Source organism: Ovis aries, chromosome 21, assembly GCF_016772045.2.
Source record: "Ovis aries strain OAR_USU_Benz2616 breed Rambouillet chromosome 21, ARS-UI_Ramb_v3.0, whole genome shotgun sequence".
In the NCBI taxonomy this organism is placed as follows: Eukaryota; Metazoa; Chordata; class Mammalia; order Artiodactyla; family Bovidae; genus Ovis; species Ovis aries.
In genome coordinates, this window is record NC_056074.1 from 42,929,331 (window position 1) to 42,948,344 (window position 19,014).

The following is a 19,014-nucleotide window of genomic DNA, read 5'->3' on the forward strand; positions in this document are numbered from 1 at the left end:
CAAGCAAAGTAGACAGAACACAGCTCAGGTCAAGTGGGAACATGTGAGGTCAGTCTGATAAGCAGAGTGGGTGATGCGTACCCATCGATGGCAGATCTGAAAACAGGCATCTCCCCAGTACTTGTGGGTGTGGAGAAAGAGAGCTCTTTTAGGAGTTTCTTCCTTCTAAATATGGACGCTGCACTCTCGCTCTGACTACTGACTCGTCTGAAAGGAGGGGTCGGCTAAGTGCAGACCCAAACAGAGGAGGCTTCTCTGTTTGCAGCCCCCAAGTGTTAGCTGTTGCCCTGAGTCATGGTGAACATCTCTGCCTTGTTGAAATGACCCTGTAATCCAGGGTGTGGCCTCTGGGTGTGCGTCCAAGGGAACCATGCCAATTCTTCTTTCCTGGGTAACAGAACATCCCCAAACACAGTGCCTTCCAACAGTGGTAAACACACATGATCTCACAGTTTCTGAGGGTCAGGAACCCGAGGCAGCTTAGCTGGGTGGTTCTGGCTCACGGTCTCTTGTGAGGCTCCAGTCAAATGGTTGGCTGTGGCCACTTCATCTGAAGGCTCGACTGGGGCCAGAGGAGCTGCTTCGAAGCTCACTCACTGGTTGCTGAGGCGCCTTGGGCCCTCCCTGAGTCATTTGTAACTTCAGTCCCTGAGAAAGGGTATTTCTGCAGGACTCCAGCTGGCTTTCCTCAGAGAGAGAGGGAGGGAAGGGATGGGGAGGGAGGCAGAGTGCAGGCACGTGAAGATGAGCAGGGTTGGTGAGCGATGGGGAGGAGGGTGGGAGAAATGTTCTGGAGTGCTCAGGGAAAGTCTTTGTGTTCCAGAATATTGCTTAGAGCCCTCATGATGAGATACTGCTGAGGGCTTGGTGTTGCTGAGGGAGTGCAGCGGGGTGATATTTTGGGGGCTACAGTAAGGAGCCCAAAGTTTTAAGCAGAGAAATGATGTTTTCTTAAAATTCTGGCTTCTCTGATGGCTCAGCAGGTAAAGAATCCACTTGCAGTACAGGAGACATAGGAAGTGTGGGTTCAATTCCTGGGCCGGGAAGATGCCCTGGAGGAGGGCATGGCAATCCACTCCAGTATTCTTGCCTGGAGAATCCTATGGACAGAGGAGCCTGAGGGGCTATGGTCCATGGGGTCACAAAGAGTCAGACATGACTGAGCATGCATACCTTTTCCTCATAACTCTGGCGTGATGTATAGAGAATGGAATTGGGGGAGCCAGGTGAAGGCAGAGAGACAGTTTGGTCGTTTCCTGTTCTCAGATGTGGACATTGATGCTCGGAGCAGTGAAGCAGCTTGCGGGAAGTCAGAGCTGGACACCGTGGAGCTCGGCTTTGAGCTCAGGCAGTCTGCTTGGAGCACATGCCCTTCAACTGGCTGCTCTAAGCACCTGTGACGGGTTGGACTGTGTCCCCCCAAGATATGTCCAATTCCTGGTACCTGGGAAAGTGACCTTATTTGGAAATGGTATCTTTGCAGGTGTAATCAAGTTAAGGATCTTGAGATGAGATCACAGTGAGTTTGGGTGGGCTGTGAGCCAATGACTGGGGTCCTCCTAAGAGAAGGGAGGGGGAGGGCTGAGGCACACACACACACACACACACACACACACACACACACACACACACACACACACCAGTGAGGAGAAGGCCAAGTAGAGAAGGAGGCAGAGGCTGGAGTGAAGCCATGTGCCAGCCAAGGGGTTCTGGGACTGCCAGCGACCTCCAGGGTCTGGGAGAGAGGCCTGCAGCAGACTCTAGAGGGAGCGAGGCCCCGCCAACACCCTCGTTTAGGGCTTCTGGCTTCCAGAGCTGGGAGAGAATGACTTCCTGTGGTGGTAAGCCACCCATTTGCGGTCATTTATCACAGCAGCCCTAGGACATTAGTACAGTCTCCCAGGCCCCTTCTGGGGCAAGCCAGAGCTCCCCACATTTCCAGACACTCACCAAGTCTGGGAAGACCCCAAGCATCCAGACCTAGGTGGGACGGTGAAGGGACCGCCCCTCTTTCTGCTGCCTGTTCTTCCCACAAAACTTCCATGAGGCCACCTGCTCCTTCAGGGCCTGGCCTGAGCTACAAATGACTTCAAACTGAGAGAGACACAGAGAGAGAAGGGGGAGAGAGACACGAGGAACACAGGTGCTTCAAGGAGGGCCCCTCAGGCTTCAGCGTTCACAAGGATCATCTGGAGAGCTTGAAACACATCCCTGGGCACCCCCCACCCAACACCAAGAGGTTCTGATTCAGTAGCTGGAGGTGGGCCCAGGAATCTGCACGTCTCACTAGTTCCCAGCGACGTTGCCGCTGCTGGTGGGGCCCATATGTGAGTAGCCCTGTTCTAGGCAGAGGCAACAGCTTGGACCAAGGATGGGCAACAAGGAGTGGAGTAGAGGGGGTGGGGAATCCAGCTGGCATGGAGCACAAAGGCCCCACCTGGGAGCACCGGATGAGGGAGGACAGGTGGGAGGCGCGTGTCCACGAGAGTTGGGGTGTGTCCACGAGAGTTGGGGTGTGTCCAAGGCCAGGATGTGCGATCTAGGGTCTGCTCCTGGAGCGGAAGCCATGCATGGGCCAGGCATGTGCAGGAAAACACGGGACTTGGGGGGCCACATGGGCAAATTGGGGCCTTGGGTCAAGCGTCTTCAGCATGGGGTTGGTGGCTGCCGTGGACGTTCAGAGACGGTCCCCCACCTTCAGGCTCGGGGAGCCAGTTCACAAATGTCAGTTCCATCAACGGCGTCGCCGTCAACCCAGCTGGGTGTCTGCAAGCTTCTCAAAATCTCCGGCCTGTGAACGCTGGCACTTGAGCTGGCAGGCGAGCTCAGCTGCAGGGGGCCCAGATTCAGACTGTCTTAAGGAGACAAAACTGAGACGAGCCACATTGAAACCGGTCAGGAGGCCTCAGAGGGAGCCTCTGTCCTCCTGTGATTGTTCGCGAAAGGCAAGACCCCTTCCATCTGCAAGGCTAGGTCCCTGGCTTTGCAAATGCAGCCCACCCCCCACGGAGCCCTGCAAAGCCCAGACCGCTTAATGCAGCTCCACGGGGCCCTCATAAACAGCCCTTCCCCAGCTGGTAGGAGCTGTTTTCTTTTCCCCTCTAAGAGGTTTGTTCCTGGTCATAAATTCTGCAGGCCCAGTCGGCCAGGCTAGGATGTACACGTTGGTAAACACTGTAGTTAAAAACACGCTTCCCGGCTGAGAAAGGGGGCCCAGACAATGGAGCCTTGTCCCCGGCAGCAAATCTGACGGCCACCTTCTTTGATTCCTTAACCTTGCTGCAGGCTTGTATGAAATTGGCCCCATTCTCTGGGGTCCATCAAACATGCATTTCAACTCCTTCATTAGCATCATCCTCTGATCCATAACCGCTCGGCAAATCCAACAGTCATTTCGGTGTGGGCAGCGGCGGTTTCTATCTGGTGAGCATCTAAAACTCCTTGACAAAGTTCCTTTTAAAATTTACTTCCTTTGTCCCGTCTTCGTCTTCTGTTGAGATCTTTAGTGGCCAATGTACTCCGAGATGACTTGGGGACAAAAATCCCGTCTGGCCCAGACAGTAAATCTAGCCTCCATTCAGACGGGTTAAATGCGTGCTTTATGCCTATTGTCACAAGCTCTCCAAAGCTCCTGCGCCTTTAAGGGTTTCCTACAATAAATTAAACCCATCACACCGTGGTCGTGGTCGAGGGAGGGGACCAGCTCGGCTGCTCTGCGGTGCGGAGGGCCCTCGTTCGTGTTCACCGGGTTTGAATGGTTTGGGCCAGGATCGCCAGGCCCAGGGCACCAATCCCTCCGGCCCTCTGGCCTCGGGATACTTTGGAGTCTTGCTTGCAAGAGGCCAAAACCAGACCCCAAATGGATATGGCCAAAATGCAGTGGCTGGCACAGGAAAGCCTGGGGTGGAGGAGTGGCTTGCTCCAGGCTCCACCACCCCAGGAGCCTGGCTGCATCCTCATCCCATCTCCCGGCGACATCCCCAGGCTCCCTCCTGTTTTATCACAGCAGGCTCCTCAAGGTTCCAAGGCAGCAAGAGTTCTTTCCCAGCATTCCCTAGCAAGAATCTCATTGGCTGAGACTGGGTCACATGACCCTCTCTGACCACTCCCAGCATTCCCTAGGAAAGAGCCTCATTGGCTGGGAGACTCTTTAATATAAAGACACAGATTGAGAGTAGAGGGGTGGAAAAATGATAAACCAGGCAAATGATAAATATAAGGAGGCTGAAGTAGTTGTATTAGTGAAATAAAACAGGGTTGAAGACAAAGTGTAATGCTGAGATAAAGGGGAACATTTTGTAATAATAATACTAAGTACAGATATTTAATATATTTAGTAAGTGGTGAAGAAGCCTTCATAAGGAAGATATATGGCTTGAGTGCTCTCATGACGCAACAGCTGATTTCCCCCAGAGTTAGTGGTCCAAGAGAGGATAAATCATAAACCACAAAGTCTTTTAGGACTTTGCCTCCGAAGTCACACAGCATCATTCCTGCAGTATGTGATTGGTTACACAAATCAGCCAGATTCAGGGTGGGAGGAAGATGCCAGGGGCAGGGATCCCAAGGGATGCAGAGCATTGCGGACCATGGAGAATGACTACTACACTCTTTGCTCTCTCTGCTTGGCCCTTGGGTCTCCAGTTATTCGTACAATAGGCCACTGGATATTATCCTGAAGTCATTGACTCTGCTTTTTCGATCTTTTTTCCCCCTCTTTGTGCTTCATTTTGGATAGCTTCCACCGCTGTGTCTTTAAGTTCCCCAATCTCTTCTTCTAGAGTGTCTAATTAGTTGTTCATTCCATCCAGGAAATACCTGATTTCAGATATTTATTTTTCATCCTTAGAAGTTTAATCTGGTCAGGTTGGTTGATAGTATGGTGTAAGTCACCTCTATTCTCTTGATTGTCTGTTTACTTGATCCACCAATTAATGAGAGAGGAGTGTTGAAATCTTCAACTATCACTGTTGGTGTATCCATTTCTGTTTCCAATTCTGTCCGTTTTTGTTTGGTGTATTTTGACCTCCTGTTACTTAGCGCACACGCTTAGCATTGCCGCATCTTGGTTAGGTGATTTTTTTATAGCGCTGTGAAATTCCACTCTTTGTATCTTTTTTTCCATCTCTCTGCTTTAAACCTATTTGTGTGTTTAAATCTAGTGCGGTTTCTGTATATCGCCTGGAAGTGGGTCTCCATCTTTCGTCCAGCCTGACAGTTTACAGACAGAATTCTGAGTGTGACTAAGCACTTTCCTATGACTCAAAATTGCCGCCACGTGTCCTATGTTGCATTTTTTTAGAGCCCCAGAATATGTCTCACTCTCATCTCTCGTCTTAATTCGGTCCTCCCTAGTCAGCAGGGAGAATGATTCCATTTCACTGATGTGGGTGCTGAGGCTCCAGAAGGGGTGTGACGCGCTAGAGCCCCTCCCATCGGATTTTGCAGCTCTCCTGTCCACACTGCAGCTGCAGTGACGGGGTGGGGGGGTGACCTTGAAGTGACACTGTGGGCTGAGAAGGAGACTCCAGCTTCCCACAAGGAGCTCCTCCTTCTTTGCACAAATAAGTGGATCGATAAAGGCTGTTTCGTATTCACATTGGACTGATCAGGAACTCCGCCCTTAACCAACCACATCAGAGGATACATTTTCCCTTTCAACACTGAGGTGAATTTTCCAGAAACTATAGGAGGTAGGTTTGCCCTAGAATTAGTTGGCAGCTTGTACCTATTGTTTAAAAAGAAAAAGAAAAGGTCTTGTAAACCTCTGCCCGCAGCTTCAATGCTGGGAGAATGAGTATAATTGAGAGATTTAGGAATATTTTTAAAAAGAAAACCTCACAGCCTTCTGTTTGGGGTATGGCTGAGATGGGGCAAAAAGGGAAACTGAGCTTGCCTGAGCTAGGGGATTGAATATCAAAGGCAGTGGTCTGCCTGAGTGTGGTGTTGCTCGGGCCCCATCTGGAACCCTGCCCCCTGCCGCAGTCAGGAGGTGGTGGATGGGGAGGGTCTCCTCTCTTGGGTCACTTGATCTGTTCCCGCCCACCTCTCCCACCCACCTTCTGTGGGCTCAGATTAGCCCTGGAAACCATCCACATGTCTGCAAGTGACATTCTTCATCTGTTCGGATAAATCAGGAGGGGACTGATGCCTCTGTTGGGTTTTCCAAACCTCGAAGGGCATTTAAATATGCAGCCTTGTGACCAGCTTGGGGAACCTCTGCGAGGACCCGTGGGAGGCAGCAGGGAGCCAGACTCAAGCTTGGTCCTGGCGACCGGGTGTTCAATGATGGAGACACAATGACGGTTAACACCTGAGGCTCAGACACGAGGAGCATGTCCACGGGACTCCAGCACAGCCTCACTTGTTGAGTGACAGCGGGACAGCCAAGGCTCTGGGGTCAGAGAAGGGATTCAGAGGCAGGTCTGATGAACGCTGATGAATGAGCACCTCCCAAGCGCTCCCACAGGAGGCAGGTTTTCCCAGGATGAGTTAGCAGCTTGTATCCATTGTTCCAAGGGGATAAAGAGTTTGTGAGCATCTTGCCCCTCTTATTTGTGGGATGATGTGAGCCTGGTTCTTTTGCACAATCTCTTTGGCTTGTTGGGCCAACCCATCAGGATCTCATTATCCTACGTCTCAGTGAGGAAACTGAGGCTGGGGGAGCCTTTAGGCACAGTTGTAAAGACTAGCCTCTCAGAGGAGGGGGCCTGTGTGTCCAAGGCCAGGTGGGGATGGGGTGAGGCTGAGGGCTTTTTCCTTGCACAGGAAGCAATGAACCTATATTTGGAAGCGGGCTAGCCCAAGACCTGTCCAGACCCAGCAAGTACCACAGTATAAACAAACCAAAGGATCTGGGCAGTTACTGGATGAGGCTGAGGCTGTACCAGGAGCCTGGAATCCCTGACAAGGTATAGCCTGAGTCCAGCATGGCTGTCCTCCTACTAAGATCACCTCTGTCATAGCTCCTTGGGTCTGGATGGGATGGGATGGGACAGGACCCAGGGATGTTGTTTTACAGATGAAGAGATCGAGGCACGGGGGGAATGGGGGAATTTCTGGAAGTACCAGATGAGCAAACTGTCAAGCAAAGATGAGACCAGCTTCTCTCCCCTTCCTGGTGGTCTCTCCATTCCTGGTTCACATGCTCCCTTTGAGGGTAGGGTTTCTTTGGGGCTGGCTTCTCCCCTGTGGTCGCTGGGGACGTGAGTGGTGCCAAAAGGCTAGAGTTCCTGAGCCAGATACCACCCCCACCCCCCAAGAAACTGCCAAGTTTCTTTCATCCTTTCTTTGGGGAGTAGGGTTGCATCTGGGTCCAGCCCAGGCATCTGACCTCTACCTATAGAGTTTGTGAGGTCAGTGTGTGTGGTGGGGGTGGAAGGGGGCTGATGTAGAGGGTTTAAGGCTGGGCAGTTTCTCCCAAGCCCATGAAACTGAGACTTTTACTGGTTTTCCCACTTGGTGACAATCCCCTCCCTTGTCCTCAGTGAAGGCTTTTGGGGTTGGGGGCTGTGAGTTCTTTCTCCAGTTGTGAGTTCCCTTGGAGACCCAGGAGAGACATTTGCAGGACAATGCCTAGGTCTCCAACCATAGGACTGAGCGCCTCCAGGTGGAAGTGTCTGGAATTGCAGGTTGTAGAAGCTTGGATTGAGGCAATAATTGAGAGTTCTCCAGGTCCCGGTGCCTGTGGGGAAGGCCACAACCCTCGTCCGATGCCTTTTGCTCTGTCTCCTCTCTGTCCCCCTCCAAGAGCACAGGCAGGCTGCTTCCTTGCTGCGAGGAGCTGGTCTGACTCCCTCACCACACTGTCAGTGAAGATACTGAAATTTAAACACTTACCCTTTGCTTACCAGGGTCCCTCCCAAGGGCTTCTCTGCCCCAGCCTGCAAGTCACCCCTGACCCTGGGTCTTGTTACTGGGTTGGGGGCTGGCTTTCAGGACAACTTGCTCCAGGTGGACCTCCTGGAGATTACTGCTCAGGGACCCTGTGGTCAGGACTCAAGGCCTCCTGTTCCTTCTGGGACCAGAGGTGGCCAGGACCTACCTGAGCTGCTGGCTTCTCCCCTGTGGTTGCTGGGGGCATGAGTGACGCCAAAGGGCTAGAGGCCCCCCAGCCAGATACCACCCCCTTCCCCCCCCACCCCCCGCCCAAGAAACGGCAAAAGACTTTTCCAGTTTGGCCTTGGTGCTCAGTTGCTCAGTCATGTCCAACTCTTTGTGGCCCCATGGACTGTAGCCTGCCAGGCTCCTCTGTCCACAGAATTTTCCAGCCAAGAATACTGGAGTGGGTTCCCATTTCCCACTCCAGAGGATTTTCCCGACCCAAGGATCGAACCCAGGTCTCTTATGTCTCCTGAACTGGCAGGCAGATTTGGTGGTGCCTGCCTTTTGGCTAAGGTCAAGTGGTGGCTCAGATGGAAAGTGTCTGTCTACAATGTGGGAGACCTGGGTTCGATCCCTGGGTCGGGAAGTTCCCTGGAGAAGGAAACGGCAATCCACTCCAGTACTCTTGCCTGGAAAACCCCATGGACGGAGGAGCCTGGTGTCCATGGGGTCACAAAGAGTTGGATACGACTGAGCGACTTCACTTTCTAGCACCACCTGGGAAGCCCGATTTGGCCTTAAAAATAAACAAATTTCAGTCAAACGTGCTAAGGTTGGGTCTTTCAGCTCTGAAGTAGAAAATCACATTATAAAATCGCCATCATGCAGAGAGAAGCCAAGAAGGATGAAACCCTGAAAACGCGGAGGAAAACGGCGTCATGGGGAAGGTCAGGCAGTCAGTTAATCATGCCACTGTGTGCAATTTTTCAGCATTTAGTGGCGTTTAAAATGTGTCACTTGTTGTGATTCCTCTTTCATTAAATTGACTATTGTGTACTTAATCTGTCTTTGAAATGTGGGTGCTTTTTCTTAAATGGGCCTCCAGATTGCATGAGCTTCAGGCCCCAGAAGTCTGGATCCACCTAGCCTTTTCTTTGCTCAGAGACTCAGGCCCCGGGTGGGGTTCCAGGCTTTGTATTATTGCTTTGCCCACAAGGAGACCCACTTAGAAGAGTCTCTCCCATCCTAAAAGGGACAAAAGCTGCCACTGGTATTCAATTCCCCGATCCCAGCATTTGTGGGCATCTTGGGTCCCCATGGAGGCCTCTGGTGAAAGAGGAAGTGAGGGAGGCAGACGGGATGGGGGCCGGGCTCTGAGATCTGTGTCAGAGCAGATGGCAGGAGCAGGTGAACAGGTGAGTGTAGGTGAGCGGGGCTCCAGGATACCCTCCCCCTCCGCCCCTCCCCCTGGGGTCTCCAGGCCCTACCTTTGCCCGGCCCAGGACTAGGTGCCAGAGGAAGCTGGCTCTGTGTGGAGCTGCTACCCCCAGTGAAAGCCGGCCCCCCCTGCTGAGCCGACGCTGTGTAGGCTGCTCCATGACTGCACAAGCCTGGCTGTTCGGGGCTTGTGTGTGCATCTCTGTGGGTGGGTCCCCACCTGAACCTCCTGGGAAGGAGAGGCTTCACTCCTGGGAGGCAGAGCACACCAAGAGTAAGGAACTCGCCTCACCAGCACTTGATTCAGGCCTGTTCAGTGTGGCTCTTCAGCCTTGCTGACTCTGAGCATATGTCTGTATGTGATCTTCATGGTCTCTCTCGGCTTGGGCTTTCAAGGAGTCCCAAGAAGTTACTCTGTGGAAGATATACAGGAAGTTATATACAGCCATTTACCCACCATATATCCATTTGTGTACCATCCAGGCATCCAAATATTCACCCGTTCACTCACACAGCCATCCACCCATCCATCCATCCATCCACTCATCCACCCATCCATCCACTCATCCACCCATCTGTCCACTAATTCACCCATCCATCCACCCACCCATCCATCCATCCATCCACTCATCCGTTGACCCATCCATCCACCCATCTGTCTGATCAGTGCTCAATGAACCACATGTTATTCTGGGACCAGCTTTGGCTGTTGGGGACACAGGGGAATCAGATGTGGTCCTTTCCCTGAGCTGTTCTCAGCTCCATTCTGAAGAAAGATCAAAGTGAGCTTCAGTCTCCCAGTCGTGTGTCTAACTCTTTGTGACGCCACGGTCTGCAGTCCACCAGGCCTCTCTGACCAAGGGATTCTCCAGGCAAGAATACTGGGGTGGGTGGCCATTCCCTTCTCCAGGGGATCTTCCCGACCCAGGGACTGAACCTGGGCCTCCTGCATTGGAAGCCGACTCTCCACCATCGGAGACCAGAGAGACCGGGAGAAACAGTTGCAGCGTGTCAGGATCCATGCTCTGGCTGAAGCCAGTGCGGTGAGCACCCCAGGAGGATGCGCTCAGCCGGAAGTAGACCAGGGGAGACTTTCTGCGGGAGGAGACCTTGACTCTGGGTCCTGAGCAGCACTCGGGATTCAGGAGGAGGGAGATGGAGAAGGGCACTCCAGACTGCGAGACAGACCCCTTCCTCAGCCTCTCGGGATGGGTTCTGGAGTGTGGGAGCGTCTACGTGGCGGTGCTCATCCCTTACCCCCCGGATTCCACACCCTTGTATGGTGCCCTCCACACAGAATTAGGGTTGGTCTGGATGATGGATTGTTGTTGTTGTGGAGAGTGAGAGTGTACAGTCACTCGGTCGTGTCCAACTCTTTGTGACCACATGGACTGTAGCCCACCAGGCTCCTCTGTCTGTCGAATTCTCCAAGCAAGAATACTGGAGTGGGTAGTCATTCCCTTCTCCAGGGGATCTTCTAGACCCAAGGATTGAACTCGGGTATCCTGTATTGCAGACAGATTCTTTACTGTGAGCCATCAGGCAAGCCCCTAGGGTTGCAAAGAGTCAGACACAACTGAACGGATAACACTTATTTTCTTTTTTCAGACATTCATTAAATTATCAAATATTTATTGAGCACCTACTGTGTACAAGGCTCTTGCTGTGTGCTTTGACTGCAGCCATGATGATGTCAGCCCGACACCCTGGCCTGCTGTTACAGCCCTTCTTCAATAAGGGTCCCAGGAGATAGCTTTGTGTGTCAAAACTCAGCCTGGGGTGGGCCCTGCCCAAGGGATACTCAGCTCTGAAATGGGCCTCGGGAGGTTTTGTTCTGTTTTTTATTATTTAAATATCTTTTTTTTTTTTCCAAAATGAGGACTTTAAAAAATTAACGTATAGTTGATTTACAATGACGTGTTAGTTTCTGGTGTACTGCAAAGTGATTCAGTTGCTTATATGTATTCTTTTTCCAGAATCGTTTCCACTATAGTTTCTTATAAGATATTGAATACAGTTTCCTGTGCTACACAGTAGGTCCTTGCCGGTTTTATATTTTATATATAGCAGTTAGTCCCAAACTCCAAATTTACCTCTCCTACCCCCTTCCTCCCCTTTGGTAATGCTAAGTTTGTTTTCTGTGCTCATGAGTATGTCTGCTTTGTAAATAAGTCCATTTGTATTATTTTTAAGATTCCACAGCTAAGTGGCATCAAGTGATACTTGTCTTTCTCTGACTTGCTCGCCTCGTATGATAATCTCTAGGTCCATCCGTGTTGCTGCCAATGGCATTCTCTCATTCTTTCTTATGGCTGAGGAGTACTCTGAACTCATATATATATTATTTTAAGAGAAATGCAGGGCTGAATGAGTTACAAGTTGGAATCAAGATAGGCGGGAGCAACACTAACAATCTCATGTATGTGGATGATACCAGTCTAATGGCAGAAAGTGAAAAGGAGCCTCTTGAGGAGGGTGAAGGATGAGAGTGAAAGGGCTGGCTTAACACTAAGTATTACAAAAATTAAGATCACGGCATCCAACTCCATTCCTGCGTGGCAAATAGAAGGGGAAATGGTGGGAGTAGTGACAGAGTTCCTCTTTTGGGTCCAAAGTCACTGCAGATGGTGACTGTAGCCATGAAATCAGAAGACAGTTGCTTCTTGGCAGGAAAGCGATGACAAGCCTGGACAGCGTGTTGAAAAGCAGAGACGTTGCTCTACTGACAAAGGTCTGTAGAGTCAAGGCTATGGTCTCCCAGTGGTCACGTATGGTTGCAAGAGCTGGACTGTAAAGAAGGCAGAATGCCAAAGAATTGATGCCTTTGAACTGTGGTGCTGGAGAAGACTCCTGAGAGTCCTTTGGACAGCAAGGAGATCCAACCAGTCAATCTTAAGGGAGATCAACCCTGAACAGTCACTGCAAGGACGGATGCTGAAGCTGAAGCTCCAGTATCTTAGCCATCGGATGCAAACAGATGACTCATTGGAAAAGTCCCTGATGCTGGGAAAGATTGAGGGCAGAAGGAGAAGAGGGCGTCAGAGGATGAGACGGCTGGACAGCGTCACTGATGCAATGAACATGAACTTGGGCAAAGTCCAGGAGATGGTGAGGGACAGGGAGGCCTGGTGTGCTACAGTCCATGGGGTTGCAAAGAGTCTGACATGACTGAACAACAATATGTATATATTCGTACGTAGGTTGCTTCAATGTCTTGGTCATTGTAAGCAGTGCTGCTATGAACATTGGGGTACACATATCTTTTCAAATTAGCCTTTTTGTCTTTTCTGGATATATGCACAGGGGTGAGATTGCTGGATTATATGGCATCTCAATTGTAGTTCTTAAATGCACCTTTATACTGTTCTGCAGAGTGACTACACCGTTAATTTCAGCATTTTTAAGTTGCAGGGTAATTGAGCAGATTTAGTGATCCAAAGGCTTCCTGCCCTCCCCGCTGCCCAGTTCCCTCTGTTATCGCACCCTGCGTTGGAGAGCAGTCTTGATCCGTTATTGCTTGTTATAACCGACAAGGCAATCTTGACAGATTATGAGTAACGAAAACCTACAGTTACCATCAGGGCTCACACTTCGTGTTGTACATTCTGTGGGTTTTGGAAAATGCATAATGTCGCGTATCCACGGTTATAACGTCTAGAATAGTGTCTTCTGTGAGCGGGCTTATTAGTCGTGTCCAACTCTTCTGTGACTCTGCGGACTGCAGCCTGCCAGGCTCCTCTGTTCATGGGATTCTCCAGGCAAGAATTCTGGAGCGGGTTGCTATTCCTCCTCCCGTGTCACTGCCGTGAAAATCCTCTGTGCCCCACCTGTCTGTCCCTCCTTCCCCTAATCTTTTCCCTGTCTCCATAGTGTTGCCTTTCTCTAGGATGTCATGTGGTTGAATCAGACAGTATAGCCTTTTCAGACTGGCTTCTCCCACTCCTCATTTTTATGTTTCTTCTATGTCTTTTGTGGCCTGACAGCTCATTTCTTCTTCTTTTTTTGCTCTTAAAAATGAAGAAAGTTTTTGACTGCCATCCATTCATATGGTTCCAAATTCAAAAGGAACCCAAGTCCCCCTCTTACTCCCATCCTCCAGCTACTGGCTTCCCTTCCTTGGAGGCAACTGGTGTTAACACTTTCTTGAAAGAACATCCTTCTGAAGATTATTTTATATGTAGAGAAGCCTTTTTCTTGCCCCCCTTTTTCATTGTGTTAGAATACCCATAACACAGAACTTACCATCTTAGCCTTTTTAAGGATGCATTTCAGCGGTTTTAGATGCAAGGAAATATCTTATGCACCCATCACCATCAGCCGTCCTGTAACTCTTTTCATCTTGTGAACTGGGAATCGTCCTCACGAAATATTAACTCCCTATCCTCCCCTCTGCCAGCCCCCGGCATCCGCCATTCCACCCCCTGTCTTTATAATGTTGACTATTCAAAATGCCTTGCTCATTTTTTTTACATCATCAAATAGTATTGCTTTTGTTCAGTCGCTCACTGTCCGACTCTTTGCGACTCCTTGGATTGCAGCGTGACAGTCTTCCCTGTCCTTCACTATCTCCCGGAGCTTGCTCAAACTCACGTCCACTGAGTCGGTGATGGCATCCAACCATCTCACCCTCTATCTCCCCCTTCTTCTCCTGTGGGAATCCTCTCACAGAGCCTCTGGTGACTCGACAGGGGAGCTGGTTTGAATCCTGGGGATCTTCAAAGGGTCCCCAGCCTGGTGAGCTTGGAAGCTCCTTCCTTCAACCTATGAAGAGCCCACTGGGTTCCCTTTCCTTCTCTTTATATTTTGATGCAGTTGGTTGCTCTTTCTCAGTCCATGGGGTTGCACAGGGTCGGACACAACTGAGCGACTAACACTAATGCATTTTTTTTTTTAGAAGTATTTAAGTGGAGGATAATTGCCTTACAATACTGTGTTGATTTCTGCCATACAGGAACATGAATCAGCCATAGGTGTACATATGTCCCCTCCGTCTCGAACCTCCCTCCCACCTCCCACCCCATCCCTCTCCTCTAGGTTGTCACAGAGCCCCAGGCTGAACTCCCTGCATCACAAGCAGTTTCCACTGCTGATCTGCTTCACGCGTGGGTGCGTGTGCTCCCATGCTCCTGACTCAGTTTGTCCCACCCTCTCCTCCCCTCACCGTGTCCAAAGCTCTGTCCTCCACGTCCGCATCTCCGCCGCCACCCTGCAGATAGCTTCATCAGTATCATCTTTCTGGATTCCGTATAGATGCATTGCGATATGGTATGTGTTTTTCTCTTTCTGACTCACTTCCCTCTGTATAACAGGCTCTAGGTTCATGTACTTCGTTCGAACTGACTCACATGCGTTCCCTTTCATGGCTGAGTGATATTCCATTGTATGTATGTACCACAGCTTCCTTATTCATTCATCTCTCGATGGACCTCTAGGTTGCTTTTATGTCTTAGCTATTGTAAAGAGTGCTGCCACGAACAGTGGGATACACGTGTCTTTTTCAGTTATGGTCTCCTCAAGGCATAAGCCCAGTAGTGAGGTTGTTGGGTCATATGGTAGTTTTATTCCTATTTTTTTTTTCTTTTTTTAAATGAATCTCCAAACTGCTCTCCATAGTGGCTGTATAAATTTACATTCCCACCAGCAGTCCAGGAAAGTTCCCTTTCCTCCACACTCTGTCCAGCAGCTGGTCAATCCTCTGTTCTCTTCTTTGCTGGTCTCAGCACGTCAGCTGCCCTTCCAGCCCGGGCCATGTCCCCATCTGTTCTGTGAGCTGCCCTGCACGTGTCCTGCGGGCTTGGTCATCTCTGCTCTGCTCCTTGCTGGCCCTGGGGCTGTGTGTTCCTCAGTGTGCCCGTCTGCACAATGGGTGTTAGACCTACGAAACAGACATCTGGGGGCTCCCCGGGACTCAGGGTATAAGCCCCCTGCCTGTGGGGGGCGGGGTGCATTCCCACCGTGTTTTCTCTGGCTCCTGTGTGGGGTCCCTCGCGGGTGGTTTGTGCCTTCTCGGGGCAGCAGGGAGCCAGGGGTCTGGGTCTGCCCGTGGGGAGTGTGTGAATCAAAGGAGCCGGCCGCAGCTGAAGCAACCTCGCCTGGATTCTTAATGTGGCCTCTTGACAGACCGATTGTGTAACGGCATTCCTCCCAAGGAAACACGTCTGCCCCCTCGGAGAAGGTGCGAGAGCTTCCCAGACACTGAAAGGGCCCTGCTGGGTAAATTAATTCTTCATTATTCCGTTCCCGGGGCTCTCGTGTTGGCCCAGCGCCCGGCACACAGACGCCCGCCTGCACCGGGTCGCCCAGACGCCCGCCTGCACTGGGTCGCCCAGACGGGGGGGTGGCGAGTGCCAGGTAGGCTTGGCCATCCTCAGAATCGGAAGATGTGCTCAGAAGTGCAGATTCCCATCCTTCCTTGTCTCCTCCGCCGGGACAAAGGGTCTGTTGTTGACATGTGAACTTGCTCTCTGGTATCTAAATATTTTACCGCCGGGGACGCACAGGGTCATGTCTGTCTGCACATGACAGCTTTGAGCAGGATTGGGGGTTCTGGCAAGATGCTTGCCATTTCTCCTTCTCCGTGGGTCCTGGTTTACCCACTCTGGACCTCAGCAAACACTCCTGGGACCAGAAAATGCCACTCGCTGTTACGATTTCCGAGTGGGGTCCTCAGACTCCCAAACTATTCAGACCCAGGGCATGGAGAGTGCAGTGCAGGCCTTGATGCCCCAGAAGTGGGGGTCCCAGAGGTATGGCTGCTGTGGGTCATCACAGGTGGGGACGGGGAGGTGACTTTACTGGGATTGAGCACACGCTGGAGACGATGCCTGTGAGTGAGCCAGTGTCCTTTCTCCCATCTTTGATGCGCCCCTTCCCCTGGTCTACCTTCATCCAAACTAGACGTGAAAGTCCATCACCACCACTGATGAGCTGGGCGGACCTCAGTCAGCTACCTAATCACTCTCACCCTCAGTTTTCTCATCTGTAAAATGGGGATGGTGATCCTGCCTCCACAGGTTGGGATGTTGGGAGAGGAAGCTGAGGTCCTGCATGGAAGCACTTGGGACCCGCCCAGCCTGGGGAGAAGCTCAAGAAATGGTGCCTGTTTCACCCAGTTGCCTTCTTACTGATTTGACAGCCACCTGAGCTGGGATCGAGGGTCCCTGCCCCAGGGGGTGGGCGGATGTTGGGAAGGGCACGAACAGGGAAGCGTGTTCAGGGAATCCCCCTGTCACCAAGGGGACCTGTGTGGACGAGGATACTAGATGCCCAGGTTCACAGCCAAGGTGGTTTGTTACCACCTGGGGCCTCAGTTTCCCCAGATGTGAAGCAGGCGATGCTGGTGGCAGCGGCTCCTGGGGATTAAATGGGTGAGTGCTCTGTGACACAGCACAGCACAGCATCCAGCAAACGCGTCTCGGGGCTTGTTAATACGCAGCTGTGTACGCAGTCACAGGGCTGATGCCACCGCTCTCAGAGGCCAAGATGGAGGATACAGAGGTTGATGGAGATTTCGTCTGCAGCGGGCCTGAGGTCAGCAACCCATGCTCCCAGCGGTCCGGAGGCCAGAGCAGGAAGCACTCAGGCGGTCTCCTCCCTCCAGCTGCTATCTCTCCGGGCTCCGGGCGCCTCTTGCCGCTTCCTTCCTGGGGGAGCGGGGGGGGGGGGGGGGGGGGGGGGGGGGGGGGGGGGGGGGGAAACCAGAGCCGCTGGCAGGAGGCGCGGGCCTTTCATCCACCCCGGGACGGGAGCGAGTTACAGGTGAGGCCATTGTTTCTGAGCGCAGGTGGAGATAATGCATCCTGACAGCCCGGAGGACGGGCCCCTGGCAGCCCCACCGGCCTGGCCCGAGCCCCAGGGCAGCCCTCGTGGGCACCCGAGTTACAACACGTCCTGTGAACGCTCCCCACGGCGCGGCCTCTTCCTGTGTTTCCAGCGCCGGCGGCTGGGGCTGCACCTGGGAGCGACGCGGCGCGTTCGTCGAGGGCTTTGGCGAGGGTCACCGCCAGCTGGGGGCAGAACGCGTGTTGTCGAGGGTGCCAGCCCAGTCTCCGCGGCCGGCCCGATGCCCTGACCACAGGCGTTCCTCGCGCTCACCCTCGTCCACACCAGGCAGGCGCCCGCTCCCCTGGGGGCTGGCCCTGCCCCCGCCCTCCGACGCCACCTTCGGGCCGCGGGCTGAAGCCTCACCCACCATCTTCCAAAACCTAATTGCCGCGCGCTGTGTCTGTGACGGGCACGGACCCAGGGCCCCGGGCCTGCCAAGAATTTCCCCGTGTGAATACCTGCGCAGGGCATCTCCTGTGGGAACCGGGAGGCACCCGGGGCCTGGCATTTGTCCCCGGCTGTCTTGTGACATTAGGCAGATCAAAGCCCCATTGTCAACAGTCGCGTTCGCTCTGTTCCTCCGTTCGGAGCCCGTGTCCTGGGACTGCCCTTCTCTCGTCTCAGATGCAGGGTGGGGGGCTGACCCCCGGGACCCGGATCCCAGTCCAGCCCCGGCGCTCCTCCTGGCAGGGCCCCCACCGAAAGCGAACGGTCTCTCCCGGGTCTGAGGCCGGGCACACCCTGCCGAAGAATGAGAAAGTGGGGCAGCCCGGCTCCTCCCTGTGTCTTCAGAGCCGCAAGCTCCGACCTGGCTCTGCATGCAGCCGCTCGGACTGGGAGAAGAAAGTCACCGAGGCTGGAATTGCTCCCAGAGCTGGTGGAGGGGGAAGGGCAGCGGAAAGTAGCGGGGTGATGGCCCTGCTCAGCACTCCTCGGAGAACACCTGGGAGAAGGGACACCCCGAGAAGCATGAACATGGACCGTCAGGAAGGTGTCAGATCCTCCCAAGTCCACCACTGGTGTCCAGCGAGGGGGCCAATCAAATGACTCAATCACACAAGCGGCAAAGCTTGAGCTCAAAGGAGCTCATTACGTCTTAGACCCACTGGCCCAGGCTGCCTATGCACGTGCTAAGCTGGGGGAGGAAAGAGCGCCCAGATGGATTAATTATGTCCGTCCAGGTGTCAGTCTCTCCCAAGACCAGGGAGCTGCACTCACATTCCGTATCTCTACTGGACAGGAGTCTTTCTGAGTGTAGGTGGCTTATGCATGTGTTGAGAAGCCCAGGGATTTTGGCTTCAGGAATGGCTGGATCCAGAGGCTCAAATGCTCTCATCAGACCTCCATCTCACTCTCTGCATTTCTCATTTCTGCCTTCCTCTGAGAAGGCTGTAATTCCTGGATGGGCTTACGTGGATTTGATTGGGGTCACATGCCCATTTCTGATTCAGCCACAATAGCCAGGGGGCTAAGAAATGCTAACTGACCACTCTGCGTCTGGGGAACACCTTTTGCATCTCTCGAATCTCACGGACTGAGAGAGGTTTGCACTGGGAGTGGCCTCGATGCACAAGACGCAGTGTGCCACGATGCTCCTTTTATTAACAGGGGCGCATGTGCCAGGGTCTTCCACGCTGGAGAAGTTGGAGAACATTCTATATCCAGGGCAGAGATGGGCACGATTGCCCAAAGGGCTGGTTAGGCAGAATTGAGGTCTGGCCAAGTGTGATATTATGATTTTTAATAAGAAATATAAATTTGGTCTTAGTCCCCATTCCTGGCACAGAGACCCTAAACGCCTTGGAGTTTCCTGTGACGAGAGCACAAAGGTGTCTTTTGTTATGTTGACAATGTGATTTTTGGAAACTACCTAGGATGGAGGCTGGCTGCCGGGAGAGCCAACCACACACATCAGAGACAGAAATTCAG